We start from the raw sequence: 15,207 nt of genomic DNA on the forward strand, positions 1-15,207 counted from the left end.
ATATTGAGCTCTGATAAATTTATTACAGTGGGAATTTTAGTTCATAATTTTTGGAGTTAGGGACTGTACTGTTGCATTCTTTACAGACTGTACTGTTTTGGCAGATTGCTGTTATGGTTGCATTATTTGCATATGTTTGCTTGTTTAATAATTCTATTTGAGGATAAGAGTATTAAATATGCAGAGGCATTTAGTATTCAATGTTGAATAATAATTTTAGTGATTTTTTACAGTGGAAAATGATAAGGTTTTGCATTGGTTTATACTAACATATCTCACGAGTTCTTGTTGAGTTTGTTGTGAATGAAGCTTTTGAAAAAAAGAGAAACCATGATATGAGAGGAATTAAGGAGACACAAAAGCCCAAGATTGGGGATGCCCAAGGCACCCCAAGATATTATTTCAAGAAGTCTCAAGCATCTAAGCTTGGGGATGCCCCCGTTGGCATCCCACCTTCCTTCTTCAACAACTATTGGTTAGTATCGGTTGAACCTAAGTTTTTTGCTTCTTCACTTAAGTTATGCTATCCTTGCAATGTAGTTTTCTTTAGATTTGCTTGCTGTTTGAATAAAGTATCAAGATCAGAAATTATTAAATGAGAGAGTCTTCACATAGTTGCATAATTATTCGACTACTTATTGATCTTCACTTATATCTTTCGGAATAGTTTGTCATTTGCTCTAGTGCATCACTTATTTAAAACAAAAATGAAGCTAGCCAACTCACCTCTAGAGGGCTCCGTCACGCGCAGCCTTTTGTGGCCGTCTGATCTGGCCTTTGGCGCGTCTGGATCGTTGGATATTCTTCTTATGGTCAAATCTTTTTCACCTCACGGTTGTTTTGTGTCCAATGACGGGTGGGATCGCCTCGAGCTCGCATTGGCTGGGTCACTCTCGCGCATGTGCGGGACGTTTTTGCCCAATCCTCACGCGCCGCATTGACCTCCTTCCCAATCCCCTCGTGTCGCACCAGCTGAACCCTAGCCCCTTTCCCCGATCCCCACAGCAGCCGCACCCTCTCCTCGCTCACAGCCGCCTCCTCTCCTCTCCCCCACGTCGCCGGCCTTGTCTCTCCCCCACGCCGCGGCCTTGTCTCTTGGCTCGTCTCCTCCTCTCTTCCATGCCTCCTTGGTTCCAGATTGGGATCTGGTCGCCGTCGTGCGAGAGCAGGGCAACAGGGTCTTCGCGGAGGAGTGGAGGGGGAGGATGCGGACGACAGGGCGAAGGAGGTGGCTGGCAAGGAGGACAAGCAGCAGGGGGGGAGAAGGGTGACGCCTTGCACACCGTCTCCTCCCCGCGGCGGTTGGCCGGTCGACTCGTCGCGCCACCGCGTCCTCACCTCCCCTGCGCCATGAGAGGCGCCGTCTCTGCTTCCACCCCCGCTTCCTGCTTCCTTCCTCCTTGGCACCACAGCTGCCGCTCTACTCCCTCCCTTGTCAGCCACCGGCTCAGGAACCTCCCTCGGTTGGGCCAGGGCAGAAGGCCATGGCGAATCTTGCGCCCCTGGAAGAAGCAGCAGGGTTGGTGGAGCGTCGAATACGGGCGGGGTCAACGGTTGAGGGAGGGTCGCCCACCGAAGCAGCAGGAGAAAGACCTTGAGGTGGTTCAGATTTGCCTCTACATCCTTTTTCTCTTTCCCTAGGTTTTGATCTCCTGTACATATTTTGGCCACCTGAGTTCTATCCGCTCTCTGTCAATTTCAGTGAAGTTGCATCATCCAACATAGCAAGATGAAGTACTCAGAAAAAATTGCAGCAAGTGCGATTGATAGTCAAGGAATTGATTTGATTCTGAATCTTCTGTTCTTCAGGTACTTATTTCACACTCTCTCTGATTAGTCAATGTGCTATGCAAAGTTGTTATATATAATAATTCAAGTGGATGGCCGATATGCCTTGTTGTTTAGCGGTATGTTGGTCCGTTGAAGTATGTTCTATATTGCAGGTGATGGGTTGCTGACTTTTATTGTGCACTTGTGCTGATTTTGATTGACTTCCGCCTAATTTGATACCTACTGTATAAGTAATGATACTAATATAATAGATATCAAATTAATGGATTTGCTAACAGATTGCCTCTTGTGATGTTGATTGATTTGCAGGCTTACTGGTCTTGGTTCAGTTTGAAGGGCTCTCCGGGCTTAAGATCGTGGTTTCGTTAGAATTAGATAATTTCTTTGCTTGGTACTCTTGCCGGTGGTGGTAGGCTTTACTTTGTGGTATAGGTTCTGTTGTCGGTGACACCTCATGAATTTTCTGTTAGATTTAGCAGCCATACATACTGAAATGGGACACCTTTGGACATTCCCTTGCTATTTCAACAGTCTAATTACTCCATGTAAAAACTGCATCCATTTTGGTATGTGATACTGCAAGTGTAAATTTAGAACTGGACCTTACAGTCTAGCTTCATTGTCTGTCCATCATGGTTATGTGCATACTGCATAAAAATGGAGTATCCTTATGCTCATGTGAGCTTGCTATTGTGCCTTGCATGTGCGTTAAAATGGAGAGTTCTTTACCTAAGATCCTGGTCTTTGTTCTTTCTTACATGGGATCTTGATCTTAGCCTGCCACCAATGTCAATTATATTTACTGAAAGACGTTAGGCTTGCTAATCTATTTAATGACAGTATAGATCACATGCCTACTGTCAATGGCAAAGCGTTGTCGGCATTATGATAATCTAAAAGACCCCTCTGCAGTTTCTGTTATTGTTTTAGTTTAAAGTAAGCAGTCAGCATACAACAACCTTTCTTCAGTATGAACATAGATGATGTATTGTTGCAGCTTAGGGTATCCTATTGACATACTTTTGAACTGAACAACTTCCAGATGTGGCTTCTCAACTACTCCCTCGTTCCTACATATTTGTCTTTTTAGAGATTTCAAATGGACTACCACATACGGATGTATATAGACATATTTTAGAGTGTAGATTCACTCATTTTGCTTCGCATGTAGTCACTTGTTGAGATCTCTAGAAAGACAAATTTTTAGGAACATAGGGAGTAGGCTACAATGACATCAACTCTTTGTGCCTAGAGCTAAGCAGTATAAAAATAGTAGATAGACATGTGCTTATTATCATGTAGAGTTGGAGAAAATGCAAATAACCATGCTTGAATACAAGTCCTTCTGGTAAATCTGGCCACTGCTGACATTGGACATGTCTTGATGTATTTATTTTCTCAGATTGTGAGGTAGATAAAGCCTGTTTGTCATCCCATTTGTCGTTCATTTACATAACATGTCGGTTTTATTGTCGGATTCGTCGGACCAATGATTTTGCCATTCGGAAGCTCATGCTTACGTTAAGTTGTATGGCTACAATTTTCTCTGTATATACACAGATACACTTCCTTCCTGAGATAATTATAATCATTTGTTCCTGGTAGTATCATTGTACTTGTTCACTTGTTCCTCTGTTTTTTTCTTCTCTTGTTGCTTTATTGTGTATTCTGCCCATGTGCTGCAGTGCTCATTTTTGTCTTTCCCTATTGTTTATTGTCTCAGGATGACGCTTGATTTCAGCCTCGAGGAACTAGATGTAGAACATTTGCATTGCAAAACTGCAGGCTTTTCTTTTTATGGTATGGCACACTAATCCTTTCTTCGTTTATCACGTTTTGTATCAATAATTGCGTCATTCACTTAACAGTTTTGATATATTCTGGATTTTATTTCAAGTTGTCTTATTGTATCTGGACACAAACTTGTCCATGTTTTAAAGATGTTCATGTATTAATGGTCTGTTTATCTGGTAAGTTTGATACACTATTCTCTCTTGAGAACAAGACGCACAGTTTATGAATATAAAATTTCATGCTTCATAGTGATCAATAGTTCGGTTTGTTTTCCAGGGTCCCAAGAGCTTGGCTTAGGTTTCTTCTTTGCAAATAAAAATGTTCTCTGCATAGTGGGTACATGTACTTTTGATAGATGGTGTATTGTTGCAGCTTAGGGTACCTGGCATGAAGAACTCGACATGCTTTTCCAGGAGTTTGTTGAGGTGAGCCACCTGGGCAGGTCTATGGGTTGAAGTGGTTTTCATAATCCTTGATTGCTCCTCTTTTTCCTGCGCTTTTTTTTACCAGGAAATGCCTTTATTCGTTGGAAAATGGCGTATCATTTACAAGTATTCCAGGCTACACGCTAGGTAGCTTCTTAGTAACGACTGTTTGCCTCTCCCATCAACGTCATTGTCTCTTGCATAAGAGACCAAGGTGGCTTATGAGTAACACGTGAGTTGCAAGTATGAGCATCCATCTTGGTTATTTTGACACTGATGTAAATGGATCGCTTGAGGAATGTGAGATTGTGTCCTTAATTTGTACATACATGTTCATGCATAGTTTGCATATCTGTAGGTTTCTCCTTGCCGTCGGCAGTAGCGAAGAGTATAGGGGAACCGGCCGCGATCGCCCAAGGAGCAGAGCCGCACGGGTGCTGGTCCTGCCGTCGCCAGAGCAGAGCGGAGGAAGCCGATGCAGGGTCGAGGAGGGGCACGAGTGAGGGTCATTTGGTTGTACTGCATCTGCCAAAGCACTATTGAGACAACGAATTTCAGCTATATTAGGAGCTGAACCATATTAAGTATGTGCATCCTGGGTGGAATGCTTTCTGTTCATGAGCTGGCCTCCCAGCATGTACTGTTGAGAAAAGAAAAGAAGGGAGCTTTCAAGTTCTTATGAAAAGCAAGAGAGCTTCTAAGTTCTACACACTAGAGCTGGTGTACACGCGTTCTCAGAGCTCATGTCCAGGGCTTCATCAGAGCTATTTTCTATGCTGGAAACCTAAAACAACAAAGATTTTCAATCCACCCAGACTAATCAAAGTATGCTACTGTGAGTATTGTTGCCAGTCAATATGCATTCGTCTACTTTGGATCTTTTTTTTCTTACTTTATACTTGCTTTGCTATTTGTCGTGTATGCACATGATTTGGATTGATCTACTTAGAAGCATGAGTTTATGAAAATTGATATCTACTAGGATTGCTCTGCTCCTGTTGACATGCAATGCCAATTGTGACATGACAGATTTGTCTAAAGTGGAACGGATGTTCGTCACCTTTGACTAAGCTGCTGAGCCCAAGAAATGTGGCAGACTGGTGGCCTAGCTGTTCAACTTCTCAACACGGTTCAATTTTGTCTTTTCTGGAAAATTTCAGTTTTCTAGCGAGACTCGCTTCTAGGATTTCCCGTTTCAGAATGCTATATATTACAGACTTACAATTTTGCAGTCTCTTGGGTTGTGATTAGTCTTGCTGTTTTCTGCTTTAGACAAACTGAATGGAAGTTATCTTATAGTGCTAATAGTGGTATTGTGATTTGTTGGCCATGTTAGAAATTCTGGAAAATTTCAGCTTTCTAATGAAGACTAACTTCTAGGATTTCCTGTTTCAGAATGCTATATGTTACGGACTTAATTTTTTGCGATCTCTTGGATATCTGGTTAGTCTTGCTATTTTTCTGTCTTAGATAAACTGAATGGAAATTATCTTTTAGTGCTAATAGTGGTGTTGTTATGATGTTTGATCCTGGATTCATTGTATTTGTATTGGTGTCCCTTGAAGCTATCTTTGTTGGGAATGCAACATTGCACTCATCCCTCGTTCTATGTATTGATCTCTATTATTCTGCAAGCTGTGGTACTTAATATGTTCTCCTTTTTATTTTCATTGCAGATTGCATCACAGATATGGATAAGATGGTCATTGTTGGTGATAATAGTTTTGGGGAGCAGAAGAGTCGTCACCGGTGCAGGCGCAAGAAGCATGATGTGAGGATGTTGGATGCTTTGAGATGAAAATGTTAGTGAGACCGGTAAATATCTGTACATCATTCTGTCTTGGTTTGCTTTCCGGATGCACCTCTTCCTCAGAATCAGTTATGGTATACCAGGCTCTCTCCAGTTGTTTCTCACAATCAGTAAAACATTAGATAATTGCATTTTTATATGATGGATGCCTGTCTGGAGCAGTTGTCTCTTGCTCGTTGTTTTAGTGTCTGGAGCAGTTTGTTTGACTTCTAAAGTTCACTTCTGTTAGTTATAAACTCATGAATATTTTTGAAATTCTACTTCTTGTTCTAATATGTATTGGTTCTTTCTGATGTTTTGTTTCTCAGCAAATTTAGTGATATTTTTTATGAAGATCATTTTATCGGGACACTCAGACAACATGTAAGAGTTGTGAAGGAACTCCCAAAAGATGTTCTGCTGCGTTTCAATCATAATATAAGTAGCATACCAAATATGCGAACTAAAGCCTACTCATCCCCAGATCATTATGTTCAGCAGTTCCATCGAATATCCAGGCCTTGAGGTGTTTGGTAAACTACGAGGCTCTGCGGTTTGCCGAACCAGTAAGGGTTCTTGCAGACGATATGGTTGTTCGAATGATCAAAAGGAGTTCTTTGGCTGGTGGGAAATATGTCTCGGTGCATCTCCGTTTCGAAGAGGTCTTAATATACTCTCTCTTGTGAGTTAACTATTACATAGTTCTTCCGTCACACTAAAATTTGCGCACACTGTTTAGGATATGGTGGCTGGAAGGAGAAAATTGAAATGGGAAATGCCCGTGAAAGGAGCTGGAGAGGGAAGTTTCACTGACCTGGTCGAGTTATCAATTCCGAGGCAAACAGAAGGGATGGGAAATGCCCACTTACTCCTCTAGAGGTTAGGGATTTTTTCACTGGTTAAAGCACTTGTGTGGATATATGTACACCCAATGATGCATTCGTATTTCAGGACATTAATTAACATCACAATAGGTCTGTAATACTAGAATTGATGTTTGTTGCTTAGTTTGTGATGCTTCAGGTCAATAATAATAACCTTTAAGTTCAGTGCCATCAGTTGCGTATCTTTAGTAGCATTCAGAACAAATATAGAAGCTTTCAAATATGTAAATATACTCACTAGAGCTAATATGTTAACTGACTGAATTTGAGCAGGTTGGTATGATGATGCGAGGCATGGGGTTTGACAATATAACCTTCCTCTACGTTGCCTTCGGTAAAATATACAATGCTGCAAAATACATGGCTCCCCTTCGCCAGATGTTCCCTCTTTTACAAACCAAGGACACTCTTGCATTGTCTGAAGAGCTTGCTGAGTTTGAGGTATTGTTTCCGCCAGCCAGCCCAATAGCCTAGCTGGATGTCATTCTGAATGTCAGATGAGTATGCATGCATTGAACTGTTCATCAATTCACATTGAATCTTCATACCGTTACTCACCAACCTATTCTCTGTAGGGGTACTCTTCTCGGTTAGCAGCATTAGATTACACCGTCTGTGTTCAGAGCGAAGTGTTTGTGATGACTCAAGGGGGGAACTTCCCTCACTTTTTGATGGGATACAGGCGTTACCTGTTAGGAGGGAATATCTGGTCAGTTTGAGCTGCTATTATATCGTCAACAAAGTATTACAAATCACACCGAATCAGTTTCAGTTTTGAGTATATGCTAGAATATTTCAGCAAATCAAACTACGGAAGCAGTTTGCTGCCCTTGTTATTCCTTCACCATCCAAGACTGTAGCTATTGGCTACTTTTCAGAACGCATTAGCCATGTTAACAAATTGAAATACATCTCCGAGTTGACCTTCACATACATGCTCTAAATATTTCCCCATCTTTGCTTAACGTGTAAATGGATATAGTGGTATATGAAACTCAAATTGTTTCTTTGAACAACAAATGGAGTCGATTCAAGCACCACATGCTGGAAATACTGCACCATAGTGAGATAAGGGGCATCGCATTCAGGAAACCTAATGATTCCATATACACCTTCCCAACCTGATTGCATGTGCCAGCAAGATGGAATATGATCTAGGCGTTAGCATACATAACTGAGGGATGCATTTCCTCTGCCTTTGTGCAACAAAGGCACCAAAGGCACGACATGGTTGACTGCATGATCAGGATTTGATGGTCTTGATGAAAACTGGAGTGAAATAAAGCATTTGGTGCTTCTCAGGAGATTCTGAAACCCTCTGGCATACCCCAAACCGTTTGATTCTGGATATAATGGTCAAAAGGTGCCTAATGACAATGAATTTCATAGGATCGGAAATTGAGAGGATGCGAGGGATTTTGTAAAGTTAGTAATCTATAGGTAGTCCACCATATAGCAATCTCCATTTGTTCAATCTGTCTGTAGGTTGTAAAGAGAAAAGAGCTACGAGATTGGGTTGTAGATATGAGTACAACCTAAGTGCCTCGATGTATATTTGAAAAACAAGGGCTGACAACAACAAAGAAAGGAATTTTTAGTATATCATTACTCATCAGTGCTTGTTCTTGCATTTCATCTTGCCCTTGACAATTCACATTTATGAGCGTGCTTGTTCTTGCATTTCATCTTGCCCTTGACAATTCACATTTATGAGCGTGTTCTTACATTCTTTTTTCTTTCCTTGGGCACTTCCTCAATAATCTTCTTTCCTTGGGCACTTCCTCTAGAATCTTGTTGAGGTGTCTGATTCCCCTCTTTGTGTCATGAATGATTGTGATGGCTGAAGGGTCTTCACAAGGAGTTGAAGGCATATAAAAACCATGGATCCTTTGCTCCCCAGGCCGCAAAATGATCACAGTGATGTCTACGACTTCCTCCTAGATGTATTAATCTCAATCTCATGTTTGGTTTTTTTACCTTTTCTCTTCTAATGATGTAATTTCTTTTACTAAGATAACACCATGTTTGTTGTAATGCCTTATTTGATATAAGATCCCTTTTCTACTTTGAATGAATTTACTGTATATATTTCTTATTTAGTTTAGTTCATCATTCAGAGACGGTGGAATATTTTTGTCCTTCACGGATTAAATGAGCATTGCGTAAAAGTATGTCTAAGTTTTCTTTCTTCAAGTGCTTCAAAATGAAATTGTCTATTTCGGATTTAGTACCTTTTAATAACAATCATAATGAGAGAGGGGTATGCTTCTCTCTCCCTCGGCAAATGTTACTTTAGACAACATGTACTAAGAAATAAAAACTGTGGAAATGTGTTTCAATCGCACAAAAAGAGTCCGTAGTTCTTATTCATACTTGAAACACATGAGGCTTTGCAAATTAAATCATGTTTTTTTTTCACGACGCATATGGATTTAGCAGACCACAACTAAACCGACTGTATATACATGGCCTGTCCTTAGTAATGGAAACTATTTTTATCGCGAACATGGCTTTAGTTAAAGGTTCTTGCAGCATGAAACTATTTTCATCGATAACATGTGTTCAGCAGGTCTCTGCGTCATTTGGCGCAACGGGTCAACTAGTACCTTTTAGAGCACGGTGGTGGATTTGTTTTAAAGAAACTATTGATCTCTCATGCCTCACTTAGATTATTTTGAGAGTCGTTGATAGCATGGTAATTTGCTTAATGTTAATATACTTGGTATTCAAGATATGTGAAACTTTCTTTTGAGTGAATTGAATACTAAGATAAGTTTGATGCTTCATAATTGTTTTGAGATATGGAGGTGATAATATCAAAGTCATGCTAGTTGGGTGATTATGAATTTGAGAAATACTTGTGTTGAAGTTTGCAAGTCCCGTAGCATGCATGTATGGTTAAAGTTGTGTAACAAATTTGAAACATGAAGTGTACTTGGCTTGTGCATCCTTATGAGTGGAGGTCAGGGACGAGCGATGCTTTTTTACTACCAATCTACCCCCTAGGAGCATGCACGTAGTACTTGAATTTTTGATGACTTCTAAATTTTTGCAATAAGTATATGAGTTCTTTTGACTAATGTTGAGTCCATGGATTATACGCAGTCTCACCTTTCCACCTTTGCTATCCTCTTCGGTACCATGCATTGCCCTTTATCACCTTGAGAGTTGGCGCAAACTTCGCCGGTGCATCCAAACTCCGTGATACGATATACTCTATCACACATAAACCTCCTTATATCTTCCTCAAAACAGCCACCATACTTACCTATGATGGCATTTCCATAGCCATTCCGAGATATATTGCCATGCAACTTCCACCATCATCATGACATACATTACTTTTGTCATATTGCCATTGCATGATCTTGTAGTTGACATCGTATTTGTGGCAAAGCCACCATGCATTATTTTCCATACATGTAACTCTTGATTCATTGCACCATCCCGGTACACTGCCGGAGGCATTCATATAGAGTTATATCTTGTTCTAAGTTTCGAGTTGTAATCCTTATGTTGTAATCAATAGAAGTGTGATGATCATTATTATTAGAGCATTTCCCAACTAAAAAAAAGGCCAAAAAATAAGGCCAAAAAAAATAAAAAAAATAAAAAAGGGCAATGCTACTATCTCTTTTTCCACACTTGTGCTTCAAAGTAGCACCTTGTTCTTCATGTAGTGAGTTTCATATATTGTGCTTCAAAGTAGCACCTTGTTCCTCATGTAGTGAGTCTCATAAGTTGTCTTTTCATACTAGTGGGAATTTTTTATTATAGAACTTGGCTTGTATATTCCTATGATGGGCTTCCTCAAATGCCCTAGGTATTCGTGAGCAAGCGAGTTGGATGCTCACCCACTAGTTTTCTTTTGTTGAGCATTCATAGCTCTAGTGCATTCGTTGCATGGCAATCCCTACTCCTCATGTTGACATCAATTAATGGGCATCTCCATAGCCTGTTGATTAGCCTCGTCAATGTGAGACTTTCTCTTTTTTTTGTCTTCTCCACACAATCCCCATCATCATATTCTATTCCACCCATAGTGCTATATCCATGGCTCGCGCTCATGTATTGCGTGAAGGTTGAAAAAGTTTGAGATTATTTGAGTATGAAACAATTGCTTGGCTTGTCATCGGGGGTATAGAAGTTGGGAACATCTTTGTGTGACGAAAATGAAGCATAGCCTAACTATATGATTTTGTAGGGGTGAACTTTCTTTTGCCATGCTATTTTGAGAAGACATGATTGCTTTGATTAGTATGCTTGAAGTATTATTATTTTTGTGTCAATATGAACTTTTGTCTTGAATCTTTCGGATCTGAATATTCATATCACAATTAAGAATATTTACATTGAAATTATGCCAAACTATCACTCCGCATCAAAAATTCTTTTTTTTATCATTTACCTACTCGAGGACGAGCAGGAATTAAGCTTGGGGATGCTTGATACGTCTCCAACGTATCTATAATTTTTTATTGCTCCATGCTACTTTATCTACTGTTTTAGGCAATATTGGGCTTTATTATCCACTTTTATATTATTTTTGGGATTAACCTACTAACCAGAGGCCCAACCCAGATTTGCTGTTTTATGCCTATTTCAGTGTTTCGAGGAAAAGGAATATCAGACGGAGTCAAAACGGAACGAAATCAACTGAAGAAGTTATTTTTGGAAGGAAACCCACCTGATGGACTTGGACCCCACATCAGAAGATACAGGAGGTGCTTACGAGGGTGGGGGGCGCCCCCCCTCCCCGGGCGCGCCCCCTACCTCGTGGGGCCCCCGTAGCTCCAGCGATGTACCCCATGCACCCATATATACCTACGTATCGTAAAACTTCCAGAACAGAAGATAGATCGGGAGTTCCACCGCCGCAAGCCTCTGTAGCCACCAAAAACCAATCGGGACCCTGTTCCGGCACCCTGCCGGAGGGGGAACCCATCACCGGTGGCCTTCTTCATCATCCCGACGCTATCCATGACGAGGAGGGAGTAGTTCACCCTCGGGGCTGAGGGTATGTACCAGTAGATATGTGTTTGATCTCTCTCTCTCTCGTGTTCCCTCTATGGCACGATCTTGATGTATCCCGAGCTTTGCTATTGTAGTTGGATCTTATGATGTTTCTCCCCCTCTACTCTCTTGTGATGAATTGAGTTTTCCCTTTGAAGTTATCTTATCGGATTGAGTCTTTTATGAGAACACTTGATGTATGTCTTGCCGTGATTATCTGTGGTGACAATGGGATATCATGTGCCACTTGATGTATGTTTTGGTGATCAACTTGCGGGTTTCGTGACATTGGGAACCTATGCATAGGGGTTGGCACACGTTCTTGACTCTCTGGTAGAAACTTTGGGGCACTCTTTGAAGTACTTTTATGTTGGTTGGATGAATTCGAGATTGTGTGATGCATATCGTATAATCATGCCCACGGATACTTGAGGTGACAATGGAGTATCTAGGTGACATTAGGGTTTTGGTTGATTTGTGTCTTAAGGTGTTATTATAGTATGAACTCTATGATGGATCGAGCGGAAAGAATAGCTTTATGTTATTTTACTACGAACTCTTGAATAGATAGAACAGAAAGGATAACTTTGAGGTGGTTTCGTACCCTACCATAATCTCTACGTTTGTTCTCTGCTATTAGTGGCTTTGGAGTGACTCTTTGTTGCATGTTGAGGGCTTGTCATATTATCTATCTATGTTATTATTATTGAGAGAACTTGCACTAGTGAAAGTATGAACCCTAGGCCTTGTTTCCTATCATTGCAATACCATATACACTCACTTTTACCACTTGTTACCTTCCTGTTTTTATATTTTTAGATTACAAAAACATATATCTACTATCTATTTTGCACTTGTATTACCATCTCTTCGCCGAACTAGTGCACCTATACAATTTACCATTGTATTGGGTGTGTTGGAGACACAAGAGACTCTTTGTTATTTGGTTGCAGGGTTGCTGGAGAGAGACCATCTTCATCCTATGCCTCCTACGGATTGATAAACCTTAGGTCATCCACTTGAGGGAAATTTGCTACTGTCCTACAAACCTGTGCACTTGCAGGACCAACAACGTCTACAAGAAGAAGGTTGTGTAGTAGACATCAATTAACTTGTGCGCAGAGTAACCACGGCGTGATACTCGTACACTGAGTCGGCTAGACGCTCCTAGTACACCAGATATGTTGGGTCGTCACCGTGAGGGTAAAGTCGACGCCATACATTCCGAAGAAGATGCGGCAAAGTGTATGGCAACAGCTCCAACTGGCACGGATACGGCACTAGAGCCATCTGCACTCACAACCATTAGTCGGTTAGATATAATAATAAACCAAGAGATGCAATGCGACAACCAGATGCAAACACTATCGACACTCAATTAGCAAGCTAGCTAACGTTCAACTAACGTGTCGGGGGTCTAGCGTGTCAAACAGTCAGCGTGACTCTGGTACCAAGCGTTGTGGCACCCATGCTCAGAGCAACCGGTTTACCTTGCATTGCCACCCCAGAGATCAAGTCTTTTGGCAACACACAACATCTTGGTACAGAAAACAACCACTTTATTGATGCTAGCGGAAACATAGTGCGATATTACATCAAGTAGCGAGGCCAAGCGGCACACATGGTGCGGCTAGACAATATGTACATTATTTAGTGAATATAAAGGGGCCTCGATCACGAAAACTACACGGCAACGGAACGACGATGAAGCGGGACTCCATAGCACAGGGACACCGATGTGGACACGATCTATACATGGCAGCACTCCGATCCGGTTAGACTTTCCTGAAAGCTGGCATAACACGCCAGGTCAGTACATTGAATGTACTTGCAAGCTCACAACAAGCATAAACATAATGGCAAACATTCATGACATTTAATCAAGTTGAATGCAGATAAAAACATACTACTGATGCAGTGCAAACAAACTTGTGCACCGAGTCCCTCAGACTCTCTTACCAACCTGTTACCTCGTAACCAAACGGTGATCATTCACAGATCACAAACGAAACCAACACTTTGGTTTCCACAACAAACAGTCTCATCGATCTCATCACTTAACCAGTGCCAAACATATGACTTAGTGTGCAAGATTACTTATTAATGTTGATCCATGGTGTGACTTACTAACGAGTTGTGTCCATAACCGAGGACGCGGCTGTCGATAGATTAAATAACACTATGCAGAGGTAGTACACTGGACCCACATCACGGAACCCATGGCCTCACACTCCCATTCGGGTGGACCAACGGCATTCTAACAGAACTCTCCCATTGCCATGACACTCTCCCGGCCTCTCTAACTAACTCCCCACTGGGCTAAGTCATGGTGGCCCCGTACCTACCAAAGGCATCAACGGCCATCGTCGTGGCAAAACTTAAACTATCCCAAATGGGGACAAGGTACCATAACAACGAACGGGAACACAAGGTTATGTCTGCTTACCGGGCCAGGGTACTGCACGCCCATAACCTTCCCTCGTTGGAGGAACTGACCAGAGGCATGACAACGGACCGAATAAAGGCCTTCCTATAAAGGCAAATGTGGTTGCACTGGGAAAAACTCGATTGAGTAGCACCATGACTCGATTAACTTTATGTTAAAGTTCAATTAACATAAGGTTTAACTTGAGATGAAAATACTCGAGTCACCATATGCCATGATCATGCAACCATTCGACATGCATCACATATCACTTAGAATAAACAGATCAACATCATCAAAAGTTCTACTTGCACAAGTCATCACTAAACTTTACTGATTCTTTTTCACTGGTTATAATCACTCATCATTTTTAGTTATATCATATCATATGAAACCAAGCCATCACATAAGAAAATAATACCGATACTAGTCATATCATAGCCATAGCAAAAACCACATAGTCAAACTACTCATGCTAGCTCACACTAGTCTAGGCACTCACTTCTGTAGACTAAGCATTTTACTCATGACAAAATAACTAACATAAGCATTATTCATTAAATAATTATATGCATTAAATAACTCATTTTCAAGTTGGAAAATCATAAATATTGCAATGACACCATGAAAATGTTGGTGTGGCTTGCCTTAGTTCAGAGGAGGTTCACACTCCTCCTGGTTCTCCTCAAGACAAGCTTCTCCCTCTGGAAATAAATAAAATCACAAAAAGAAAATATCAAGAACACTTTTGAAAATCAACAGAAATTCTAGGTTGGAGAGAAAATTCTCATTTTTAGTGTGCTGCTAGATCTTTTCAATAAGAATAGAATGCAAAAAGAATCAACTCATTTGGACTTATACTTAAAAAGTTACAACTCATCAAAGTTTCTGGTCGAAATTTGATTAAATCTGAATAAAAAGAAAAAACCAGGAGGGGTGACGTCGATGGCGTATTCCAGGAATACGCCACCACTCATACCGCTTCGGGTGTAAGCGGTGAGGCTAACAACGGGCCCCACATGTCAGGTCGGGGGGAGAGATAAACAGAGACGACGACGCTTCGCCGATGCGTTCTCCGCCGAGCAG

At 41.1% G+C, this 15,207-nt stretch overlaps 1 pseudogene across 1 annotated transcript; it reads left to right on the forward strand.

Annotated features, from left to right (window-relative positions):
* Nucleotides 1-941: 941 nt before the first annotated feature.
* Nucleotides 942-8,295, forward strand: LOC123069937 (O-fucosyltransferase 9-like; annotated as a pseudogene). The gene is made up of 12 exons (XR_006433236.1): nucleotides 942-1,599; nucleotides 1,703-1,809; nucleotides 2,101-4,010; nucleotides 4,096-4,242; nucleotides 4,369-4,845; nucleotides 5,040-5,139; nucleotides 5,687-5,812; nucleotides 6,129-6,183; nucleotides 6,284-6,461; nucleotides 6,539-6,678; nucleotides 6,957-7,124; nucleotides 7,259-8,295. The product of XR_006433236.1 is annotated as an O-fucosyltransferase 9-like (transcript).
* Nucleotides 8,296-15,207: the final 6,912 nt, after the last annotated feature.

The sequence above is a fragment of the Triticum aestivum genome, chromosome 3B, assembly GCF_018294505.1.
Source record: "Triticum aestivum cultivar Chinese Spring chromosome 3B, IWGSC CS RefSeq v2.1, whole genome shotgun sequence".
Classification (NCBI taxonomy): Eukaryota; Viridiplantae; Streptophyta; class Magnoliopsida; order Poales; family Poaceae; genus Triticum; species Triticum aestivum.